Here is a 24,569-nt window from a genome sequence, read left to right on the forward strand (position 1 = left end):
TTGTATAGTCAATTAAATAAATTTCTGTAAAATAATTAAATCTGAACTCAAAATGCCTCTCTCTGTTTGTGAGATTGTATGAACTCCTAATTTTATATAATCTTTAAAAGTTATAATCTCGAAATTCAGAATCATATCTATTCTGTCCGACTCAATAAATTACAAAGCCGTAAAATTAATTCCCTTTGAACAAATGCCAATCGATTCGAACGCAGTATGCAAATAAGTATTACGGCAAATGCCATACTTGTACTGACGAAAGAAGTATTTCAGAGAGTCCCTGCGTCAGTTTTAATCTCAATCGAAATTCCTTGCCTTGATGCCATAATACCAATATCCACTCATTCTGACAACATTTGGGGAAAGCTCTGGGCCTACTGGGACCTTTCAGTCTGCCATGACAACAAAAGAACTCAGAGAAGCTTTCTTTGGAACAAACTATAAAAAGAAGTTTTCTTTTCTCTTCGTAGGGTATAATAGCAAATAAAAAGTAATGCCCGGGTAAGGAAAGGGAAAAAAATTGCCCTGTCTTGTCGTTTTCCACGTCTTTTGACTTGGTGGAATCTTTTGTAACACAGACATTTCCGGGCATTCAGCGATACATAGATAATGACATGAGAGTTGCTAGGTTAAGATGCAGTTTAATGGCATGTCCGGGAGCTTATCATTGTCCGGGAAAGGACAGAAGGTAATTACTTTTCCACCCTCGTGAGCCGGACTGCGTTTTAGCTCGCTGACGTGAGCGCCGGGAATGTCCTGCTCACTCTTGCGTGAGGTATGCGGAAAATCGGGATAACTTTTCCTCATTTGGAAATAAATGTTTGTTTTTTACGCTACATAAGATGGGGTAATGCTTTATTAATTAGGAATTTCATTAGTTGGGGAAAGCGAAAACAGCGGAGTAACTTGGGAAGTTGATAATGTAATATTAATGAGGTTTATGTAAGGTTAATCCAAGTTTAAATATTGATATTTTTAGGTACAGAAAAAAGTGCAAATAACAAAGGCGCAATATTCGTTACGTCATCTTGTTTTTAATAATAAGAGAAAATCCTTAAAGAAAATTTTTGAGAATCATACAAAAATTACGATTTTTTTTTTCGTAGGTAGGAAAAAATAAAAATTAGCATTTACTTATAAATTTATTGTAATTCAAGAATTCTTCTCATATCATGATACTCCAAAAAATTATTCAGGTTTTTCTTAGTTTCTTAGATATAGTATTGGATATTGATAATTCATTTGGGATAGGATTAAAAGTACGTAATAGTAAAAGTAAGTCTGGAGTAAATATCGTTGATCTTAAAATGCATAAGAAGTACTAAAAAGTTAGTCTTACTTATCTAAGTCATATGAAGAGAACGCATTTAGAAAAATAATAGTATTGATATATATATATATGTAAACAAAAAGCAACCTTTAGTAAATATTTATCATTTTTTATATTTGTTAATTATTAGTCAAAAAATTTTTGAATTTTAAGATACACAATATTTTTACATCATTTTAAGGAGCATAATTTTTTTTTTTACTTATTTTTTTTTTTTTTGTTTTTTTTTTTTTTTGAGGGGAACCGGTCGAATGGTTCCTGAGAAATCAAATTTCAAAAAAGTCGTATTTCGAAAACTTAATTTCTCAAAAACTATTTGATCGATTTCAATCAAATTTTGTATTTTGCCATGTAAAATTATATTCGTTAAAATTGTGTAAAAAATTGTACATCTTACAATTCAAACTTTTTCGACAAATATTAAATAAAATAATCAGAAATGTTAAATATTTATTAAAAGTTATTTTTTGCATCCTTGGACAAATAAATTGTATAATTGTGTGAAAAAATTTTCTATTCGTTTAAAACATAAACTCTTGAGGTATGGCGAAATACGCAAAAAATAAAATTAACATCAAGGGGTCCAAACTTTGAAACGCTGTCGTAGCCAAACTATTTGAACCGAATTTCCCTGATTACGACTACCCCCTATATTTTGGGGGTCTAAAATCCGAATCCATCCAAAAAGGTATAGAAAAAAAAAGATTTAATAATTCCTCTTAGTATAGTTTATTTGTAATACTAACAAAACGAAGGCTAACTTAGCTAATATTCAAAGTTAAAACGCAATTAAACAGTTTTGCGATATTAAGACAATTAGTCATTGCAAAATGAACCAGCTAACTAAACCCATAGAGCGAAATTTCCATTCTCCTGCTCACTGTTGGCGAGTAAATATTTTGAAATAGCAAGTATGTTTTGTCCAGTAAAATATTGTGTTCCAAATAAAATTACCATATTTTTCTCCAAAGTTTGTAGTGATTTAAAATGGTTAGCAAGAGCTTTAAACTTTAAGAGGAGAATTAATCAATCATGCGCAAAGATAAGCATTATAAAATCTATGTCATCAGGCAACATTTTTCAGGGTGTTTTTGGCACCTTTTTGCCTTGTAAAGAAATAACTTTTAAATTTGGGATAAGGGACCAAAGAAACTTTTCATGTAATCGAACAAAATAAGCTAGTTACGTCAACAGAATGGATAGAATACAAGAATTCCCTTCTCTACACTGCAAATAATTTCAGAATCAAATTAAGGTAACAAGTTCTGATACCCTGAGTACAGCATCCGTAAAATTAATTTTTACTGTAAAATTTTATGCAGTAATTTTTACAATAATACTGTTTAAATTGCAGTGATTTTGCAGTAAATATCACTGTATAAAAATGAAATTTACAATAAAAAGTACCGATGTAAAAATAAGAAGTAAAATGTACCCTGAGTGCCGGTATTTTTTACCATAATTTAATTCGGAATTACTTTTATAGTGTAACATTGACTCATTTGGTACACAAAAAAGATATTTCAGGGTTTAGCTGCCACTATTTTCGATATTTTGCAAACTAAATATCTTAGTTAAATATCTTAGAAAAATATCTTAGTAAAATAACTAAACAACTCTGGTTATCATGCAAAAGGAACAAACTTGACAAAATAACAATTGTTTAAAAGAATTAATGTGAATACATTGCTAAAAATGTTCTTTTTTTCTTAAACCAAATGTTTCTTGCTACTAAGCCATTAAATTAATTCTAATGAACTTGTAAATATGTTTTCTCAATAAACAACTAGACAGAAAATTAATAAATAAATAAGGCTATAGCTGTTAAAAAGTAAAATGAAAATGTGACTACATGCTCTGCAAAATTTTTTAGATTACCTTAACATCAAAAATGGTGGCAACTATTCACCAAGTTTTTTTTTTTCAGAGTAGAGTAGTTTTCCTCCAGTTGAAAATATCTTGAGCTATTCTTCAATTATAAGTTTGTACATTGTTGTATAGATTTTGGTTACCAAAAAGTTATTTAAACTACAACTGCTAAAAATTTTAAAAATTTTCATACTATAAATGAAAACAGCAGAGAACAAAAATTTTAATTTGGCTTGTACCTATAAGAACTGAAATTTCCCGCTCTGGCGTAAACCTAAATTTATATTTTTATAAAGATATTAAAATGGAAATGTTTTAAATCGTTTAAAGAGATCGATATATAAGTTTAGTAATAAATAATTCATATATTCGCCAACTTCAATATATTTTAATTAGATTTTTAAGGTAGGAAAATTGAAAATAAATATGCAAATAAAATCACTTAGAATTGTTTTTTCAATAAATGGAGAAAAATCGTATAGTTACAAGTTACAATAAGTTAAAATGAAAGAAACTTAAGTAAAGCAGTTTTTTATAACTTTCATTCATTTATTGATCAAAAAATATCTTTGATAATTTTAGATTCTACCCCTCCTCCCACTTTGCACTGAAGAAAAAAATAATTAATAGAACAACACTGCTCAAGGTAATGTCACAAATTAAATGACAAAGCAAATAAAATGTCCGAACAAACTATTCCGATTAAAGTATCTGTTGATTTGCGAGAATATTAACTTGATTTACAAACAATACCATTTTGATTCGAACAACTGTAATTAGACAAACTGTAAAAATAAAACAAGAGTAGATTAACACTTTTATGCCTATTTTAGATGCAAATAAATTATTTTTTGGAGCGCAATTTCAATAAGATATTCGAATGTCTAACTAAATTCCTTTATTTAACTTGTAGATTATTAATTAAACTCACTTAAGTATAAAAACAACTCCAAGTAATTAAATTCATTTCTCTACCTCTAATAACTAATTTAATTTAAATTGTAAATTTATAATTCGCTATCGAAATTTATTCTCATCATTTTACTAAATAACTAAATTCATTTACGAAAATTACAATTCGATTACTAAATTCACTCTGGAAAAAGTTATTTTTAGACAAATAACTAAATTTCCGTAATTCAAACAAATAATTCAATTAATTTACCCAACTCCAATAAAAAATTTGACTTTAAATTCTTTTTGTCGCCCATAAGTAATTCCACTATTTATATAAAAATATTCAAAAAATTCAATTACCCTAAAAAATCTCATGGAAAATTAAATTTACTATCGGATTTATTTAATTTTTCTTCATTTACTCTTTCAAAATGCAAAGAGTAACTATTTAAATAAATTCAAAGGTGCAAAACGATCTAATCTTAAAGTAAATTAATTTTACTTCATTCTTACTAAATTAAAGTTACTTTTTCTGCTTAATTCGTCCAGAAATAATTTACTAAATAAAAATATTAAAAGAATAACTTTTGGAATTAATATCGTCGAAGTTCATATTGATACACAATTTGTAGCAATTATTATTTCAATTTATGTTAAGTTACTTTTTAACAGTGTCATTTTAGGGGAAATTGTATTGATACATCAATGTAAACTGCTTTATTTAGTATAAAATTATAAAAGAAAATAAACAAATTTTTTTATTAATATTTTAATTCATAATTTATAGGAGAAAATATTTTTCTGGAAGATTTAGTGGATGATTCTTTATCCAACAGATGGCGCCATACTATATACATCCTATTTAGCATTATTTATGATAAATGTCTTTATTTGTCTCTTCAGTTAATATGAAACGTTTATAATATACCTAAGGCTTTTAGGGAAATATTAAACGATTTAATCAGTTTAGTTTTTTTCAGTTAAGTTAAACGAATTTATCTTGAGAACTTAAAATAAGAAATATATGTATATATGAATAATCGTAATTTAATTTAAATGGATCATTTACAACAATTGATCAATTTAATACAATTATAAATTATTCATTCGCTATATACCTTTCATTTTTAAACAACGAACGATAATTAGTAAATTTAATAAAGTGTCGACAAAACTGGACGACGCGATTACACGCTTGACATACCCGTCAGAAGCCTCGGACAAAGGTCAGTCCGGCTTCACAAATCAAATGCTGTCATCACCCCTTGGCCGGACCATTTAAATCCTGCTCCTCTAGTTACAGATGTCGAAATCAGCTGACTATGAAATAGAAACGAATTAGATGAGTACACAGACCGTCGCAAAATTCTATTACGAATTTCGATTTGAGGAATCCGGCTAGCCAGCCGGACTAGTTTTGAATTGATGGTTTTAAAGTCCTGTCCGGGAGATAAAATGAGGGTGATGACGAATTGTTGCTGGAAATGAGAGGTCCGGCGGCCGAAAAGGATGACCAGATAACTGGACAGGAACGTCTGCTTTCCGGTCTGCCCGGGTGAGCTCGCGTTAATTCGCATTTAAAATTAATTCCATGCATCTATCATTCTGTCAGAATGTTATGCATTATCATTTTGAGGAAGGGATTGTCCAGTAAAAGATATTCGAAACACTTTCGGTCTTTTGCACAATTTAACATTTAAATTATCTAAATGATAAAAAAAAGGAAAAAAAATTACATCTGATCTTATTTAAGGAAGTATAGGAAAATAGTTTAATTAACTGTAATATGAAATATCAGATATATGATGAAAAAAAATACTCTAAAATATGATTAAAATAATGTTGAATACAGTTAAAAAAAAAAAATGGAATACAGATGATTTTGAATTTTTTTTATCTAAAAGTATTATAATCTAAATTAAATTAGTCTAAAATATGACTAAATTTTTATTGAACATAAAGTTTTTTTTTTAAACATGTAGGAAAATAATCTGGAATTTAAATGAAAATGCAACGTTTAAGAAAATAATTTAAATAAATGTAATGTAAAATATTAGATACAAGATGAAAGTGGACTAAATATAACAAACATAATGCAAAATATTGCAAATAAAAACATTCTTGAATATAGATAATCTAGAGAAACAATAAATAAAAGAACTACTGAAAAAATATGTAAAAAAAATTTATACTCTAAATTAAATTGGTCTAAAACATAAATAAAAGTGTAAAAAAAATTATTTTTAGAAAATTTATGCTAATAATTTGAATAAACATAATACATTAAAAAAATCTAAACAAAAATAATTTAAATTATTGTAATATAAAACATAAAGAAGATGGTAAATATTCTAAAATTTACCAAAAGTAATGTAGAATGTAGTAAAAGAGAGCAGTCTAGAATACAGTTAATTTAGAGGGAGTTGGCTGAAACTCAACCTGTACAATTAGTAAAACATTATTGTAATCTAAATGGTGTAAAAAAGGAATAAAAACTCTCGAAAAAATTTATGTTATCTTATTTATTTATTTATATATTTATTCATCATTAATTGTACGCAAATAATCCAGAATAAGAATAAAATATAATGAACAAAAACTCATTCATAATTATTTTTTTCAGTTAGTTTTTAGTTTTTTTTTTAATAAAAAGATTTTAAAAAAAATAATATTGCTTTGTTAGAAAATTTATGCGGCACTTTAAATCATAAAATGGTTCAAATGTTCTGCTATCTTAATATTGTGGTAAAAAAAATCGTATGTTGTAATGTAAATAAATTTTTTGTGTGAACTTTATTACACTTTAGTATTCGGTTTAAATCTGAAAAAAAAATATGAATAAATCTAATATCTTATTAAATTTGTACTACATTATGGTTCAACACTGAATACATTTTTCAACGCTGAATACATTGACCAATATAGGCAAAAAGAAACTAAAATTATTTCCTTCGCAGTTTGCATTATAAATCATTAAAGTATCCTTAAATTATAAATTTAAAAAATTGCAAAATTTTTTAAATAATTAAAAAAAATTAAAGAAAAATTGAAGAATACACATTAATAAATAAAGGTATTTTAAAATATAAATTAAATTATTTTAAAACAAGCTATACTGAAATAATCTAAAATAAATGAATACATATAATCTAAAATAAATGAATACATACAATCTAAATAAAGCAAATAACTTGATAATTTTATTCTAAAAAGTTATATTATAAAAGAAATAAATTTATATATAAATCTTATTATTGGCAAGAAATAAATAATTAAGCCAATAGTTTAACATTAGGAAAAAAATATATTTTTTATTTTTAATAAAAACAACAATATAACTGAAAATGTTTGATAAATGGTCGTATTATATCACGATTTTTTAAAAATGGTAAAAATTAAAACTTAACTACCAAATTGTTATACCTCCTTTAATTGCAAAATTTAAAACAGCTGAAAAATAAAATTTCCAAAACTTTCCTTTGAAGAGATCCTATCTTATTTTTAGCATTTAGATAAACAGTATTGAATTAAATTACAATATACAAATAATACATTTCATTTAAACTTTTGAAAAAATTGTATGGCATTGAAATTATACTAAATACACAAATTCAAAATGTTAGTTTAAAAAATTTTTGTTAGCAAAATTCTTGTAAACGAAAACATGGAATTTTATTTGTATATAAGATATTATTATTCTTGATAATTAAATACACTTTATGCAAAATTCTTCGTATATTTATGAATCAAAAAGAAATAAAATGAAACGAATTAATTGAACAAATAAATAGCAGTAAATAAAATAAAGCATGAAGTATATTCATTTGTGCATATTTTTCTTAAAGAGAAATATTTAAAGTAACAAAACTTTTCATTTTCTGAAACGAACCAATTAAAAGCCATTAAAATATTTAGACACTTGTGCACATGTTCCAAAGAATTCATTAAACCATTAAAATAATAATTAAGTATCCGAAAGCATAACATCATTTTCACATGAGATAAAAAAATAAATGAAATTCGCTATCTATAAACTTCATCTTTATCGCAAAATGTTTATTAAAAGCTATTTAATTATAATAAACAAAAGTAAAAACTACTTACCCAAAATGATGTGGGTTTTTTTATTTGTATAATTTCGAAAATTTAAAGTCAGTCAGATAAAGTCAGAAGTAAATAGCTGCATATTTTTTGCCATATTGGACACCACTTTCAGAAAACAAGTAAAAATCTTTCAACCTAATCCAACAATGTTAGTAATAGGAATTCATTTACACTTAAAACTGAAGCGAAAGATTCTTTTAGTCAATAAAATATAACATTCAAACTCTAAGTTTTTTTTTAAAAAAAAATTACCTTATTAAAGCGTATAAATTAAAATTTAAATAAAGTTTATATATGCTTTTAATAATCAGAAAAATTCATGACACTGACTAATTTTGCCCAATAAATTGCTTTGATATATTTTTAATCTAATTATTTCCGTTATAATTATTTTTAATTTACTAAAATTAAATAATTCTTAAAAAAAAATAATAATTGGATCCTCTTTCAATATAAAATTTCAGTAAATTTTCTTTATGATTATTTTTATATCAATAAATTAAAAAAATAAGTTAATAAACAACAAACATTTTTTAAAAAGAGGAAAAAATCTTAAGTCAAACTATTATTTCAAATATAATTTAAAAAGTCAGTTAGGTTCATTTTTCTTTAGTTCAAGCTTAATATTTAAAAACTGAAGTTTAAGTTCGAGAAGTTCATACGTTATTAAGTTTAAAACTTTCCTGAAAGAGAAGAACTTTTCTGTTATATGTATTTATATACATGAATTATATGTATTGTCTAAAATTTATTTTTTGCTGGGACAAACCAGTTCAACAATAAATGAAATACAGCTAATATAAAATATTGTTCTTTTTTTTCGATGTTTTATTCATAATTATTTTATTTATAAGAATTTATTTATTTTAATTTATGAATTACTTTTCTACATTGGAATTTAGTTGATGAGTTTCACGATTTATATTCTAATATTTTAATTTTCATCAGAATAAATAGAAACTAATAAAAGTAGTTTACAGATTTCTATATAGTTTTTCGATTATTAATTTTGAAACTACTGCGATGCATGGTTTAATCCATTTTACAATTTAAGACTTGGTTTAGCTAGCTCATGTAAGAGTAATTTTAATAGTGTTTCTATTCAAACGACTAATGCGGTACTTCAGCTGTATTGGATCTTTATAGTTTTCACTATAAGGTAACATTCTGCTCGATAAGTTTAATATGCGATGGTTGTTTTGTTGATGAATTTTTATTGGGACTCATAATCGAACTCTTAACCTTATTCCCATGAGAGGAAGTTAAGTAAGAGCTGAAAATGCTCGGAGAATTATTCAAAGCTAAATGTATCAAAACGCTACAACGTACTATCGATTTCTACCATTCGAATAGTTATCTAGATCACTATCTTCATCCATTATTCAGAATAGTAATAATTTTGTTGATCGCTGTAAATCAAGCAGAATTTATAGAATTTCACCAAATTCCTTTTGGAAAGTTACCAACACTACATTGGAACACCAAGCACTATATTGGAGCATTACATTCTTACATATGTTGATCTGTTGTCTTGACATTATGTTTGTGTATTTACTGCTTGACATCATATTCGCGGATGACGATTAAAATTATATTCGTGTATCTATTGATTGACATTATATCCACTGACTGAACTATATCCGTTAATTTGTAGCTTGGCATTATATTCATTGATTCATTATATCCTTTAGTCTGTTTGTTGCCCATCTATCCTTTATTTTGTTGATTAGCATTGTATCCATTTACTTGTTGAATGGCAATATAGCCATTGATCTATTGATATTATTTCCATTGATCTGTTGACGGTTTCATTATTTTCAGTCACAAAAATTGTTACAGATATCAAATGCCAAAAATTTGTACACCAAGTATTACTGTGAAAATAAGCATACACCACATTCACAACATGACATCCTTGAGATTTAACTCAATTTGAATTCTTCTCAATTTCGTCGAAATTTGAAAATCAATGACTAAGCACAAAATCGTACACAATGAGTTTCTTAATCTACACATCAAATTCTTAGTATCATTTTAGGTGGTAAAAAAGCCACCACAAAAGTCAGTAAAAAAAAACTATTTGTACACTAAACGTTCTTAAGATATATTTGCATCAAACATATTTTGAAAATAGAGATCTCATTGGAAATAATAAGGCCAAAAGTTACTTCTTTTAGGTTTTATCGAAATTCCGATGCAAACCTCTCCAAGAGATTCTCATTATCTTATCCATGGTACCTAACGAGAAGTTTCCACACATTATTTAAACACTGAGAACACATAATAACAATATATCCAACTGGAAATTGACAGATTTTTCATCACATTCATTAAACGTTGTATATTTAGCAACAAGTAATTTAATACGGCACACTAAAGTTTAAGAACCTTTAGTGTGCCATTCGAAGACCATTCGAATGCAGACGATTTCATCAAGAGAACTTAACTACAAATCCGAATCATAAAAATACATCGTAGATATATATCGTGCAGTAACCGGATGGAAAGAATAATTTGTTCCTGTGAAGAGGGGCCTCTAACGTCATGAGAATTTGTGCCAATGAATGAATATATAAATCCATAGATCTCCCAGCAGTGAAGATGTCAAGAAATCTTCCAGTCGAATTGTCACGTGACAAAAGAAAATTTAACGATTAAGCATGGTTAGAGACAGATGTGCGACCTGGAAAAACTCCCCAACACCATTTATCCATTTGGCCAAAAAGGGGGGCAGAGATGTGGAAAGAAAAATGGAATTCAAAAGTTCTTCCTGGCAAGTTGGAATGAACGTCAATTCTATGTAGGGTTTTTTTCAAATTTTGGTGTGGTTAATTTAAAAACGGATGTTGTTTGTTTGATTATATATGGATGAAATTAAAGAGAGACGAGTTAAAATTAAATTAAAGACTTATTTAGAAATATTCAGGAAAAAAAAATTTCGAAGGAAAAAAGAATACTTTAATAGCACAATTTTAAATGTCGTGCAGAATAACATGATTTGCATGATATTTTGCATGAAATATCATGCCAAATATCATATCACCATATGATTTTGCCTCGCATTCAAAATCTAAGAATTAATTTTTCAGATCAGGTGAAATTCATGTAAGGACATCAAGAAGATGCAAACCATGTTTTCTTTATTATTTCTTTTTTGTACTTTATGCAAATTTAATATTATTTGCTTGTACTTTATTTGTACTTCTTGCAATTTTTTAGAAAAGATTAAAAATAAAGGGGTCACTTTTTTAAAATAGGAGAATCACACCCTTTTTGGAACTGCCATAGATTTTTTTAATCAAAAAATGCAAAGCAATAAATTTATATAATTTTCGGTTTTGAGTAACTAATTTAAAACTTCATATTTGTATGTTTTTAGAATACTCAAAATGAATTCCTAAAATTTAATTTTATTACAGTTTAAGCAAATAAAAACAGATTTGGATAATGCAATTTTTCTTAACGTAAATTGCGCAAGAAAAAAAATATTTTAAAAATCTAAAAACAGTCAAATGTATTGTTCTATCATAATACTAAACAATCTTTCGAAAAATGTTGATTGTTGAATCGTATTGGTAGAGTTCCATTTGGAAAGTAAAATGAATAGAGGACCTAAAAAATCTTATGCATGGCTGCCTTGTAAATCGCTTATTTCGAAAGATACTGCTGCAGACAGTAAATATTCGCCCTCCGTGCATTTGTGAAAATTAAAAAAAGAGAATTAAAAGCATATTTAGAATTTTCTTCCATCTCCCTTCCTTCGACAGTTTAGTTTGGTAGGTGATTAATCATTTATTTATCAATGATGACTAGGAAATAAAGTTGAATTATAAAAGCTACTTTATTTAGATGAACTTAAATTCACTTATAGAATCATGATGAAAATAAATAATGTTCATTAATAAACTAGTTAGCAAAAAAAAAAAATATTAAAAATAAAGTTGTATAACAATCATCTAGGCATAGTTTTTAATCAAATTGAAATAAATCATTATATTGAATGAAACGAAATTGAGAGTTAAAACTTAACAATTTTGTTAAAGTTGAATTAAAGAATCATTTGTTTACTAATGAATATAAAATAAAGTTGACTGCTACTCGATAAATACAATTAAAAATAATTATTAGCAAAAAAGTGATTGGGAAATAAAGCTAAATGGCAATAATCATTGCATGAGTCGTGATGACTCAGGGGATAGATCATTCGCCTTCCCATTAGATAAACCGGGTTCGAATCCCAGTTATGGTGGGTTGATATGAATTCCGCGATTCTAGGAAAAAAAGGTACCGGAAAAAAAGGTACGAAAAAAAAAGGCCCCGGAAATAAAGGTACCTGGAAAAAAATGTCCCGGAAAAAAAGGTACGGAAAAAAAGGCCCCGGAAATAAAGGTACCTGGAAAAAAATGTCCCGGAAAAAAAGGTACGGAAAAAAAGGTCCCCGAAGAAAAAGGTCCCGGTAAAAAAGGTACCTGTGTAGGGAAAATTCTGTAGGGGAAAATATTTGAAATGAGAAGATTAGATTGAATGGTGCACTCTAATTAAAAAGGACCAATACTTTCGCCTCCAATCACGAATAAACATCCAGCACATAAATCCTCCCAACTTCCCCGATTGGCTACTTTAAGCCTCACATTAGCAACTTCTTCGCAAAATATAATTCAAAATAGAAAATAACCCATTTTTCACTTAAAAAAATTACTAAAAAAATTAAAACATTATTGAAAAATTTAAATAGTATCAAAGCTTTAAAAAATGATCAAAGAAGAATGAATAAATGAAATAAAATTTTAAAAAAAAAGCGTAATAAGTCCCCCCCCCTTACCCTTCTCCTTACCTCAATGATCTAATCTGAATTATTACAGAAAAAAGAATATTCATTGAAACAGCGAGAAGCATTCATGCTGCCCAGAAAGCGAAAGGGGAAATATGCCTACAGATTTTCCCGATGGAGGTACCTTTTTTACCGGGACCTTTTTTACCGGGACCTTTTTTTCCGGGACCTTTTTTTCCAGGGACCCTTTTTTCCGTACCTTTTTTTCCAGGGACCTTTTTTACCTGGACCTTTTTTTCCGTACCTTTTTTTCCGGGACCTTTTTTTCCGTCTACCGAATTCCGCATTCGGCTTTCACTGACCACAGCGCTGGCAAAAAATATCCTCAGTGGTAGACGGATCATGGGATAGAGTCCCCTTTTCGTCAGACTAACCTTGGGAGATTTTCGTGGCTTTCCTCTCAGTCAAGCAAATGCGGTTTAGTTCCATCAAAAAGTTTTCTACGAAGTCGAATTTCTCCCTATACTTGATACAGGAATTCCCTTGTCTTCTGGATTTGGTTCAAAATTACAAGGCTAAGGAGTAGAACATTAGTAATCGTAAACCCATAGAATTGGGTCAGCTGTTAAACGACGGTTATAAAATAAAAATAAAATAATCATCGCATACATTAGTAGCAGTTAAAGCATATTCAATTTTGCTATTTGCAGCATAAGTGCCTTTCTGCGAGGAGGGCCCTCCAAAGTTGAAAAGGCCAACAAATGAAAGAAAAATTCCTCCAACTTGAATATCTTTCCACTGAGATAATAACAGAGTGGCTGCAATCCTTTCCTTTCTGCTGTTTCTAAAACGGCACCTTTTGATTTCATGGTCCATTGTTGCCTTCCAAACATTTTGAAATGGGAGGAGTACCCCGAGACACATAATCCATTTCCTTTGACAACAGTAACTATCTCTAAAAGGATTGAATGCCCACTGTCTCCCCCAACTCCAACTTCTGTCTTCATTATTCCAACCGTCCTTTTGTACTCCTCGCTCATTCCTTTAAATTTGTCTGTGTCTTCAATGGAATGTTTTGGATGGTCAGTAAGTAATCCTGTTGAGTGTGACTTTAGAAATCAATACTGAAAGACCACATTACCGGATTTAAATAGGATTAGTATTTTGACTTTTTGGAAATTAGTATAATGGCGGGATAAGTATTTAGTAGACTCTGCAACGCGTGGGAATTTGAAATGAGATTACGGATTAGTATGATGATCGGATTAGTATAATACAGTAGTGTGTAACTTTCAATGATAAGAGTACATTCTGGATTAAAATAGGATTAATATTTTGACTTATTTTAGTATACTTATTTAATAGTGCTCATTTAATGATCGGTTTAGTATTTAAACTCAGCAGTGCTCTGTTTGGGATCACGCTGTGCTCTTTTTGACTTGATATATTTCCTTCATTTAATACCTTTTACTCACATTTTTCTTTTTACTGAGTAAAAAGAGTCAAGTATGAGTAAAAGAGTTTTCTTTTTCTCAGTAAAAAGGAAAATGTGAAATGTTTCCTCCAAAAGTATTCAATGCTCACTGTTTCCTCCAAATCAGACTTCTGTCTTCATTATTTCAACTGTCCTTTGGTGCAGTGAGCGCATTCTTTTATGCTTGCTTATATCATAAAACGAATGATTTTGGTCCTCCAGAAAGTTATCCTGCTGTAGCTGACTTTCAGTAATCAATATGTCAACATAGAATTGCTGAATTTAAATAGGATTGCTATTAATTTAAATAGAATTACTATTATTGTTATAATTTTCTCTAAAAGAATTGAATGCTCACGGTTTCCTCCAAATCCGACTTCTGTCTTCATTATTTCAACTCTCCTTTTGTGCTCTGCATGCATTCTTTTATATTTGTTTGTGTCATCAAAGGAATGATTTTGGTCCGCCAGAAAGTTATCCTGCTGTGGCTGACTTTCAGTAATTAATACGTCAACATCTAATTGCTGAATTTAAATAGGATTGCTTACTAATTTAAATAGAATTACTATTATGACTATAAATTTTCTCTAAAAGAATTAAATGCTCACTGCTTCCTCCAAATTCTGACTTCTGTCTTCATTATTTCAGCTATCCTTTGGTGCAGTGGGCGCATTCTTTAATATTTGTTTGTGTCATCAAAGGAATGATTTTGATCAGCCAGAAAGTTGTGGCTCACTTTCAGAAATCAATACGTCAACATCGAATTGCTGAATTCAAATAGAATTGCTTATTAATTTAAATAGAATTACTATTATTACTTTAAATTTTCTCTAAAAGAATTAAATGCTCACTGCTTCCTCCAAATTCTGACTTCTGTCTTCATTATTTCAACTGTCCTTTGGTGCAGTGCGCGCATTCTTTAATATTTGTTTGTGTCATCAAAGGAATAATTTTGATCTGCCAGAAAGTTGTCCAGCTGATCCTGGCTTTCAGAAGTCAATACGTCAAGATCGAATTGCTGAATTTAAATAGGATTACTATTTTGACTCTTTAAAGATTAGTATAATGATCGGATTAGTATTTTGAAGTAATGGGGATTTCTGATCTGATTAGTTTTTAGCTTGTGTTTGTGCTTAGAGTTCACAATGCCAGGCTTGAAATCCCACTGTGCTTTTCTTTTTCTTTGTGTTGATATATGTACTTCATTAGATACTAGATAAAGTATCATATGAGATGTCTTTTTTTTTTCTTCTCCAAAAGGAAGTTTTAACCTTTAGTTTTCTTTCCATGAATTCTCCTCCACGAATGACGAAAAAATCTATATAAATATGCATTTTTATCTAGGAGCATGCCTGTGATTTTTTCAACCCTGAAAAAACAAAAACAAACAAAAAAATTTATTGTGATTTAAAATTCCTTGCAACTGAATATCCGATAATTTTTCTAGGAGAAATCAGTCCAAATTTAGTCAAATCTTCATATCAAAATTTTCGTCATCCCATATTCATTGGTTGGTATTGCGAACAAAAATTTTACTTCCTATTTACATTCCTCATATTAGGGCTGCAGTCCATCACGCCATCGAATTTCCGCGATGATTTCCACGAAATTGTCCTCTTTTTTTTTTTCTTCTAAAATCCGCGAATTTCTCTATGTTTTGATTTGCGCGAAAATTGCTTGAAATTTGAATATTTTTTTCATTTCTAATTTATTATTTTTATTTAACAGTATTTTTTACTTTCCTGAAGTCTTAAATTGAACATGTAAAATTGATAAGATATTTAGGGGAGTGGATCAATAGCAAAATGACAAGAAAATAGTTCAGGGATAAGAGATAATCACAATCTTCCTAAAGTCAGTAAGAGTACAAAAGAAATTGGAATCACAAAAGAAGGAAAATGTTGGAAACCAAATCTTTGACAGAAAAATTGTAACGCAGGCTATTGCACTGGGCAATGAAATTTCTACTGCCTTTCTACATATCCAGGCAATTTTTCCCGGGCGGCTTCTTGTGATTTCTTAAATAGGGACCAGTTTCTTAGATAAAAGGGAGATAAGGCTTTTGTAACTAGTAGTTTGAATGTAGAATGTTTGAGTTTTCACAGCAATTACTTCCTACAAAACAACGGTCAAGGAATTGCGCGTTAACGAAGGAAAATTGATCGAGTTTTGAAAATCAAAGACCGAACGCTATTCAAAATTGGCAATTCGAAGTTTATCTGTGCCTACAAACAGCGTGGAAGCAGAAAGATCATTTTCTAAGTATAAAAATGTATTAAGTGATGAAAGACGAAGCATAAATGAGAATAATCTGACAATGTACAGTACTTTGTACCAAAATTCTGTTCATTTAAATAAAAAATATTAATATTGCTTGAAATTAAAAGAAATACTTTTGTTGTGTATTTCTTCAGCTTTTTTATTGTTAGCGCAATTTCTGTCTTTTGCATCATTTATATAGTAAATTTTTTTATGTTTAGAATCTGCGTAATTTTCAAAATTTCCCGCGAATTTCGGGTCTTTTGTTCCCCCGACAAACTTGCAGCCCTACAATGGAAAACAGAGAAAAGGAAAAGAATAAAAAAGAAACACTCTTAGACGAATGCATCAATTTCATGCAATATTTGACCACAAAAGAAAAAAAATCCCGAATTTAAAGTGCGCCCATAAATTTTAAGTTTTTTTTTTCTTTTTTACCTGTCGATAATGTTGTTTTCTTTTGTTGTTTTTCCTAATTGTTAAGTGTTAAGAATTTAATTTTGAAATCTGGAATTAAATCAATGTGATACGGCATATATGAAACATATTACGCTTAAATTTTAAACAGGAGTTTCCTGTTTAACTCCTGTTTAAACTCCTGTTTAAAATTTAAGCGTAATATGTTCTCTGTATAAATCTGAAAATTGTTAAGACCCATATTTAGTTTTAAAAATTAGCTTTAAATAAGCTTTTCGACAATGTAGTAAAAAAGGAAGAATTTTCAAATTTAAACTAGATTTAACTAAAACAATAAAAAATGTAGGAAATTTTTTTAACTAGAGAGTCGCGATTCTATTGTAAAATAATAATTATTTGACAATATATTAGCATTAGTTTCTTTTAATTTGCTTGATCTTTATTTATATAATATTATTAATCTTTAATTCTTTTAATATTTATTTTATTTGCTGTACACTTTTATGAGACCGGCTACTAAGAGACACTAAGCTCAAAATAATGGGAATATTATGACGCAATGAAAATAATGTTACTCATGTGAGATTCAGAATAACGGGAATAATCTGAAATTCTGAAAGTAATGTTATGTGAGATTCAAAATAACGATGCTAATGTGGGACACAGAAAATATGGTTGCTAATGTGATACTCAGTATAATGGGGATAAAATGAGTCATTGAAAATAATGTTAAGAATGTGAGACTCAAAATAACGAGTTTAATGTGAGACACTGAAAATAATGTTACGAATGAGAGATTGAAAATAACGAGGCTAATTTGAGACATGAAAAAAAATAAAGAAAAAATTTCAATTTTTATAGTAATGAAAAAGACTTGTAACTATTTTGTAAAAGGTATTCAGCTGTTTGTTGGCAGAATTTGCCAATACTTATTTTTACCCATAGGATTTGATTTAAGTTTTACTTTTCAAAATTTTTTTATCTGGAGTGGAAATACTCTTCGTAAAATAGTTGCCAAAATTTGTAACTTTTTCTTGCTGTTGAATAAAGATATTCCCAGTGGTCGGAAGTTGTGCTCTACAAGTAGTGAAACTGCAGCAGTGACTATATTTTTTTGTACTTTGTAGTGTAGTGTGCTATTTATTTAAAAAGAGTAGTGTAGTGAGCTGTGAGGTACAAATAGTAGTTAGTAGCGATTCCTGGCTACTACTTTTAACCTTGGTTTAGATAAGAAACACGGTTCTAAAGCAACTTATTTTTTGAATTTGATAGGTACAAGTCTTCGCGGGTTTCTCAATAAATTCAACGAAAGTGACCCTGTAGCTAGCTGTAGCTGAGTGTTAACAGAAATTACGTATTTAAAATCACGCAGCCATTACGAAAAATAAATAATTAACCACTTTGGTCGCACTTTCCCATTCGAATGCGCACTCGCGAAACATTGGTGTTATTTAAGGGGGTACCCCACCCTGAATATTTCAAAAATTCAAAAAAATTTTACTGAATTTTTCAAATCTTTGTACCCTTTCTAATGTCTGTCTAAAACGATTTCTCGGTACCTAACTTCGTTTGGAAGTTATACAGGAAAATAGAGAGTTGTCGATAAGCTGATAGAAAGGCCCGCTCGGCCGGATTAGGAGGGGCGACATTCTTTTTGTGTCTCATCCATTCTGTTGACTGTATATCGAAACTTATTGTAAGCATTTCATTCATCGACCATTATATATATGAAATCAAACGCTTTCCCCTACCATAAGTCAAAACTTTAAAAGCGTTTTTCTCAAAACGCTTTTTTTTTTTACCTGGCCCAACGTTTTTCTCATGATCTATACAACGAAATAAGCTGTTCTTTATTTTAAATTACGTAAAAATATATTCTTTAGAAAATAGCATAGGATTTTTTTGATATTTTTATATTTCGATTTTATATTAGTATTTTAATAAATATTTTTTTAATGAAAAACCTTCTTTTGAAAGAGATTTTGCAATTCATGGTCAACTATAAAGTCAGCTTTGGGTGACCTTTCCGTATTGTTTTGTAAAGGACACCTTTCACTTGGCATCAGTGAGGATGTCAATTGTGACATGAATTTCAAACATGCTGTTAAATAGTAGAGATAAAAAAAAAAAATTCGTGGAATTTTTTTTATTCCATTTGTTTTAAATAATTTTTGTTTGTTTTAGAAACTTCAGCCTTATTAATCAATAATAAATAATTAAGAAAAAATTAAAATAATGAGGAATAATGTTTTTCGTTAATTATTTAAGCCATAATTCTAGTGTAATTTCTTTGTATAATTTATAATATAAATTTTTAAGATTATCAGTATCATTTAGGACATCATCAGGACATTTAGATAAAAACCGGGATTACAATTTTCTCTTTTTAACTAAAAGTATCGAACTGATTATTTAAACTGATTTGAAGTAACAGAAATTCAGAATTTTGCCTTGAATTAACCTAGCCTTGCTTAAATTTATTAAAAAAGCAAAATTATGGAAACTATTGCACATATAAAAATTAAAGTTGGTACTTGTGTATCTATGAAATCCGCTTCAAATACAAGATTAGGACTAAATTTAGCCTTTAGTGTGTTTTTGGGAAGTATGAGAAAGGGGGGGGGGACTGGTGTAGGCATATTTAATAAATTATCCACACTGGCTCCATTAAAGAAATTTTAATTCTGAGTGCTTGAAATTTCAATGAATGTAGATTTTTTCCATTTCTATTGTCTTCATCACAAAGGTGATTATTTTTTTAAAATTTATTAACATTTGAAAGTACGTTACTGCCTTTTGCTTTTTACGTTGCAATAGCTTTATGGTAATCAGAATAATTTAAATAATTCAAGTAATGCTAATGCTATTTGACATCTGCTACAGTTCTAAAGTTCAGTTTTGATTTTTTTTGAAAATGACTTATGGACAGTTAAAAGAAATATTTCATAAATGAATTGTGAGTATATTTTAAGCAAATTTAATATTTTTGTTTGAAATCGAAGCAATATCTTTTATTAAACAAAAGAAAATCTTAATTATTTCTTAATAAGTATGCTTTAGTTAGACTCATTTAAAATGTGAATTTCGATTAGCTCAATTTCCTATCCAAAAGTTGTAATTAAATCCGCAAAGATTAGGTGACAAAAGCTAATAAATTTGATATAATGAAAAATGATTAATATAAAACTGCGGCATATTTTATATTCTTAAATTAATTATTTTATATAATATAGATTTATCTATTATTAACTATTTTTTATAAAAGATTTTGTACATTTGAAGCAAAAGCTGAAGCTGCAACTTTTAAAGAAATTCATATTGAATTCTAGTGATCAATTTTTATTATAATCACAAACTGTTATTTAAATAATTTTAATAAGCATTAACGGATTCCTAACAAACATGTAAAAGTATTTTAAAACCTTTAATCATATTAAGTATATTTTCTTAAGTAAGTAATTGTAAGTGTTTCTTATAAAAAAAATCTCTGTCTTTTTAAATGTTTTCTTGTTTAATTTCATTACTTATAGTTTAATTCTATTTTTATAGAATATATTTTTGATTTAGGTTTAGGTTTACAAAAAGGAACTAGATAGCAGCACTAACGCATCGTTTCAACAGTAATGTACGATATATAAATATTGATCATAAATGTTTACGCTTTTATATAATAGATGGCAGCATATTACCGAAAACATTTGATACGCATAGTAGAAGCAAGGAGTAGGTGTAACGAAAAGAGAAAAGGTCCAACTAAATGAAAAAAATTTATCTTTACGAGAATTGTAGCGCCATCTGTTACTTTTTATATAAGGCAAATGTAGTATTGCTATCTCATTTGGTATTGGAATAAAAGAATAATTATATTAAAAAGGGAAAAAGTTTGATTTATTTATACTAACTTCTTTGTGTGTGTCCTGAACACGTTTTCACTATAAATAAATTTATAAAAAATATTAAATTTAAATATTGAAAAGCATTATTATTATTATGACCCTCTTTTGAAAATATTATGTCCTTTTTATTTTTCAAAATGGAAATATGACACACACGTAAATTAAAGTGTCTGAATATTAAATAAAGATGTGCATTTACAGATATAGATAGAAAAAATATGTCATGAAAGAAATTTTTGATAAACAATAAAAGTTTTTTATGAGAGTACAAAATTTTTTTTTAAAACTCTACATATTTTTCTTTAAAGTAAAATAAAAAGAATAATATTTAGGCTAATCGGCACTAATTTTAAACCAATTTTTTTTTTTAGAACTTAGTTATTCAAATTTTATTTATTCATTTATTTATTGTAGATAACATGACAAACAATTTTTAATTCTTTTTTAATTCGTTTTCTAAAAAAATCTGTATTATTGTTTATTGTACGATTTATTACTTATACAAATACTCCTAATTTTATTCATTTCTTTTTTCTTTAACAAAGTTATTACCTATTTGATAGCTTTATTGAGAAAAAAAATGGTTTACTTCCAGATCTTCAATTATTATTCTTAAAGTGCATTTTAAACTGGTTCATAGTTTCACAATTTTCAGTTTTAATGGAAAATGTTCAATATATTCGCGAACTTATTTTAATGGAAAATGATTTAGAGTCCGAATTATATGAATGTAAAATCTTTCTAATCTAACTCAGTATAATAAAGTGTGATTTCAAGTTTCATTTTTCATACTAATATTTTAATTCTTAGATAATTGAATTAATGGTATTATGAGTTCTTATTTTACTCTAGAGCTATATTATTAAAAGAATTGACTCCTGAAATCAAAAACAAATAATCTCTTTATGTTTTATATTTTATCATATGTAAAGATGCTTGAACATATTTTTTTTTCTTTCTCAAATGTAAATAATTTTAATTTTTTAAATGGTCACAAATAACTTCTAATATATTAAATGATTTCAAAATTTTTAATGTGAAATGCAAACATATAAATATTTATTATAAAATCAAAATATTTTTTTAAAAACAAATTTTTACTGAAATAAGAAAGCTTAAACTAGTTAAAAAACTTTTTTAGAACTATGGTGGGTACTAAAAGGAGAGAGAGGTGCTTCAAACACAATGCTCTAAATTTATTTCCAAGAAAATGTACAAAAGCATTCGTCGATTTATGGAACAAATCAAAATTATCAACATATTTAAGCATTCGAAAAGAACTTTTTTCTTCATTATATGAGATTCTAGTGAATTTAAAACATATTTTTTAATTATGCTTACGCCTAGAAAATTTATGATTGCAAACAAAGCCAAACAATTATGAGGTGCCACTTCATACTATCCAATATAATTCCTGCCACAAATAAATTATACAAAAAGCGAAAATGCATCAAGTGTTGCTGTTTTCAATTACATTAATTAATTTTAAATATAAAATTTAAACTGATTCATATATTTGCGCATAACAATGAAATACAGGACTATTAAAAATAATATCGTAATGTTCGTAATGATTTCGCGGTTCCGTAGTGGAATAAATTGAATAAACGTAATAAAGCTACTTACAGTTTTTTGTAAAAATACATAAAAGTTTTTGTCCTAGTTACACTTTAATTTAATCTCTCAAAATAGTTGAATAAAATTCGTCCAACGCACTCAAAAGCTTTTCAGAAAGTGAATTCTTTTCATTGTTATGTGTCTGATGTTTCATGCATTGTTTAATCTTTTTTAATTTTGATTCATTGTTAAATGCTTGCAACAATAAAGAAGAACTTTATTATATATAATTGTTTAGATTGTTTTAAAGCAGAGTCAGAAATCAACTAGGAAAGAAATTTGTACAATAAATACATTAACGGAATTTCTCTACATCAAAAATCGTAGACATCGGTCTAGTTTTGGGTGCTCAACTTCACATAACATTTTGTTTTGCTGCGTAAAAACCTCTAAACTTAGAAACTTTAAACTACGGAATATCTATGGAAAAATGTACTGGGAGTACGGAGTTGGAATAAAAAAAAATTAACATTTAATAATTATTTCAAGAATAATTAATTGCTAAACTTGTGATCAAAAAAATACTATGCGGGCACTCTGGCCACAGAAATGCAATTGCTATGTTTTTTATCTTCGAAATTTCAATTTTGTCGAAAGCTATTGTATGATCTCGCTTTTTTTTTTCTTGCTTTGCGTTATTTTTTGTTTTGCTGTGTGAAGTATTATTAGATTAAGAAACTAGAAATTAGGAGGATGTAAAGAAATTGTCCAAGACGTACGATAAAATGAAAGAAGAAAATTAGGGTTAATTCTTGATCTTGTAGCAAAAAGAGACAGTCTTGACAATCTACAGCCTACTAAAATGCAACAACACAGTTAAAATTTAATGTGCTGAAAGGGCATTTTTTGTTTATAAACTTAATGTAAGTTTTTTTTTTATTTTGATTTAATCGAAGTTTATGGTAATTTTAAGTTTTTTTTATGATATTTTCTCATTTTTTCCCCTTTTTTTAAGAAAAAAATTATTGACTATTGTCTTTAAATATTGACTTATTGCAGAAGAAATTATTTTTCTTTCTCTTTAGCACGAGCTTATAAATGAAGATAATAGTGATAATGAAGATAGGCTTGCGCTTGAGTTGATGCCAACCAAATGTAACAAAGAAAATAAAAAGAGAGAGAAAAAAAGATTAGATGTTATGAGGTATAAATCCTGATATTTATATTAAAATTTTAAAAAAATTAAAAAATGAAAGAGATAAGAGATTTCAAATATAGAGTTTTTTTTTTTTTTCAAATTTCAGTAATTGTACATTTCATTACGATTAACATGTTGACAAAATATTTTTACACAAAACTAAAAAAATTACATGTCTTGTTAACAAAATATGCCTTGTTTTTGTGAAAAATATTGATTTTTACGGAAAATAAAGCAATGATGAATAAATAAGAAACAAATAACGGGATTTGGGTGAACATAAAAAACATGTTTATTTTAAAAATAATAATAAAAATTGTTTGCTTTCATGCTAACATGCATTCTATTTAAATTGCAAAATGAAGGTCTTAAAACTAAAGCGTTTTAGGTCCTCAATTTTGGCGATTTTATAGTTAAAATTAATAGTTGAGGCAAAATATGTTCTAAGAGAAGTATGGACGCTGAAGCAAATTTATAAGTAATGTTAGAAATTATCTTGATAAAAATTTGCAAAAGTTAAATGGTATCTGCAACGAGAAAGTAATCATATCATTCAACCATGATTTATTTTATTTCATGGGCGTCGAGTTTTCCGTATCACATTTTTTTCCCTTTTAAATTATGTTCTTATTTCAGAATTTTTTGCTTCTAACAAAAAGTAGAACTACTTCATTTGCTTGTGCTTCGCACTATCGCTGCACAATGGACTATTTAATTTTATTTTATAACCGTCGTTGAACAGTCGACCCAATTTTTTGGGTTTGCGACTGCTAATGTTCAACTCCTTAGCCTTGAAA

The 24,569-nt window shown here is 27.8% G+C and overlaps 1 long non-coding RNA gene across 1 annotated transcript in view; it reads left to right on the forward strand.

The window, feature by feature from the left end:
* The window catches only part of LOC147802182 (uncharacterized), a 73,511-nt gene extending 49,687 nt beyond the window's left edge, over positions 1-23,824 (forward strand). Inside the window, exon 2 of the long non-coding RNA XR_015429698.1 lies at positions 23,660-23,824. This is a non-coding gene — a long non-coding RNA (uncharacterized LOC147802182). The remainder of the gene's footprint in view (positions 1-23,659) is intronic.
* The last annotated feature ends 745 nt before the right edge of the window (positions 23,825-24,569 follow it).

This window comes from Parasteatoda tepidariorum, chromosome 10 (genome assembly GCF_982258835.1).
Source record: "Parasteatoda tepidariorum strain Cologne lab strain chromosome 10, Ptep-v5.0, whole genome shotgun sequence".
In the NCBI taxonomy this organism is placed as follows: domain Eukaryota; kingdom Metazoa; phylum Arthropoda; class Arachnida; order Araneae; family Theridiidae; genus Parasteatoda; species Parasteatoda tepidariorum.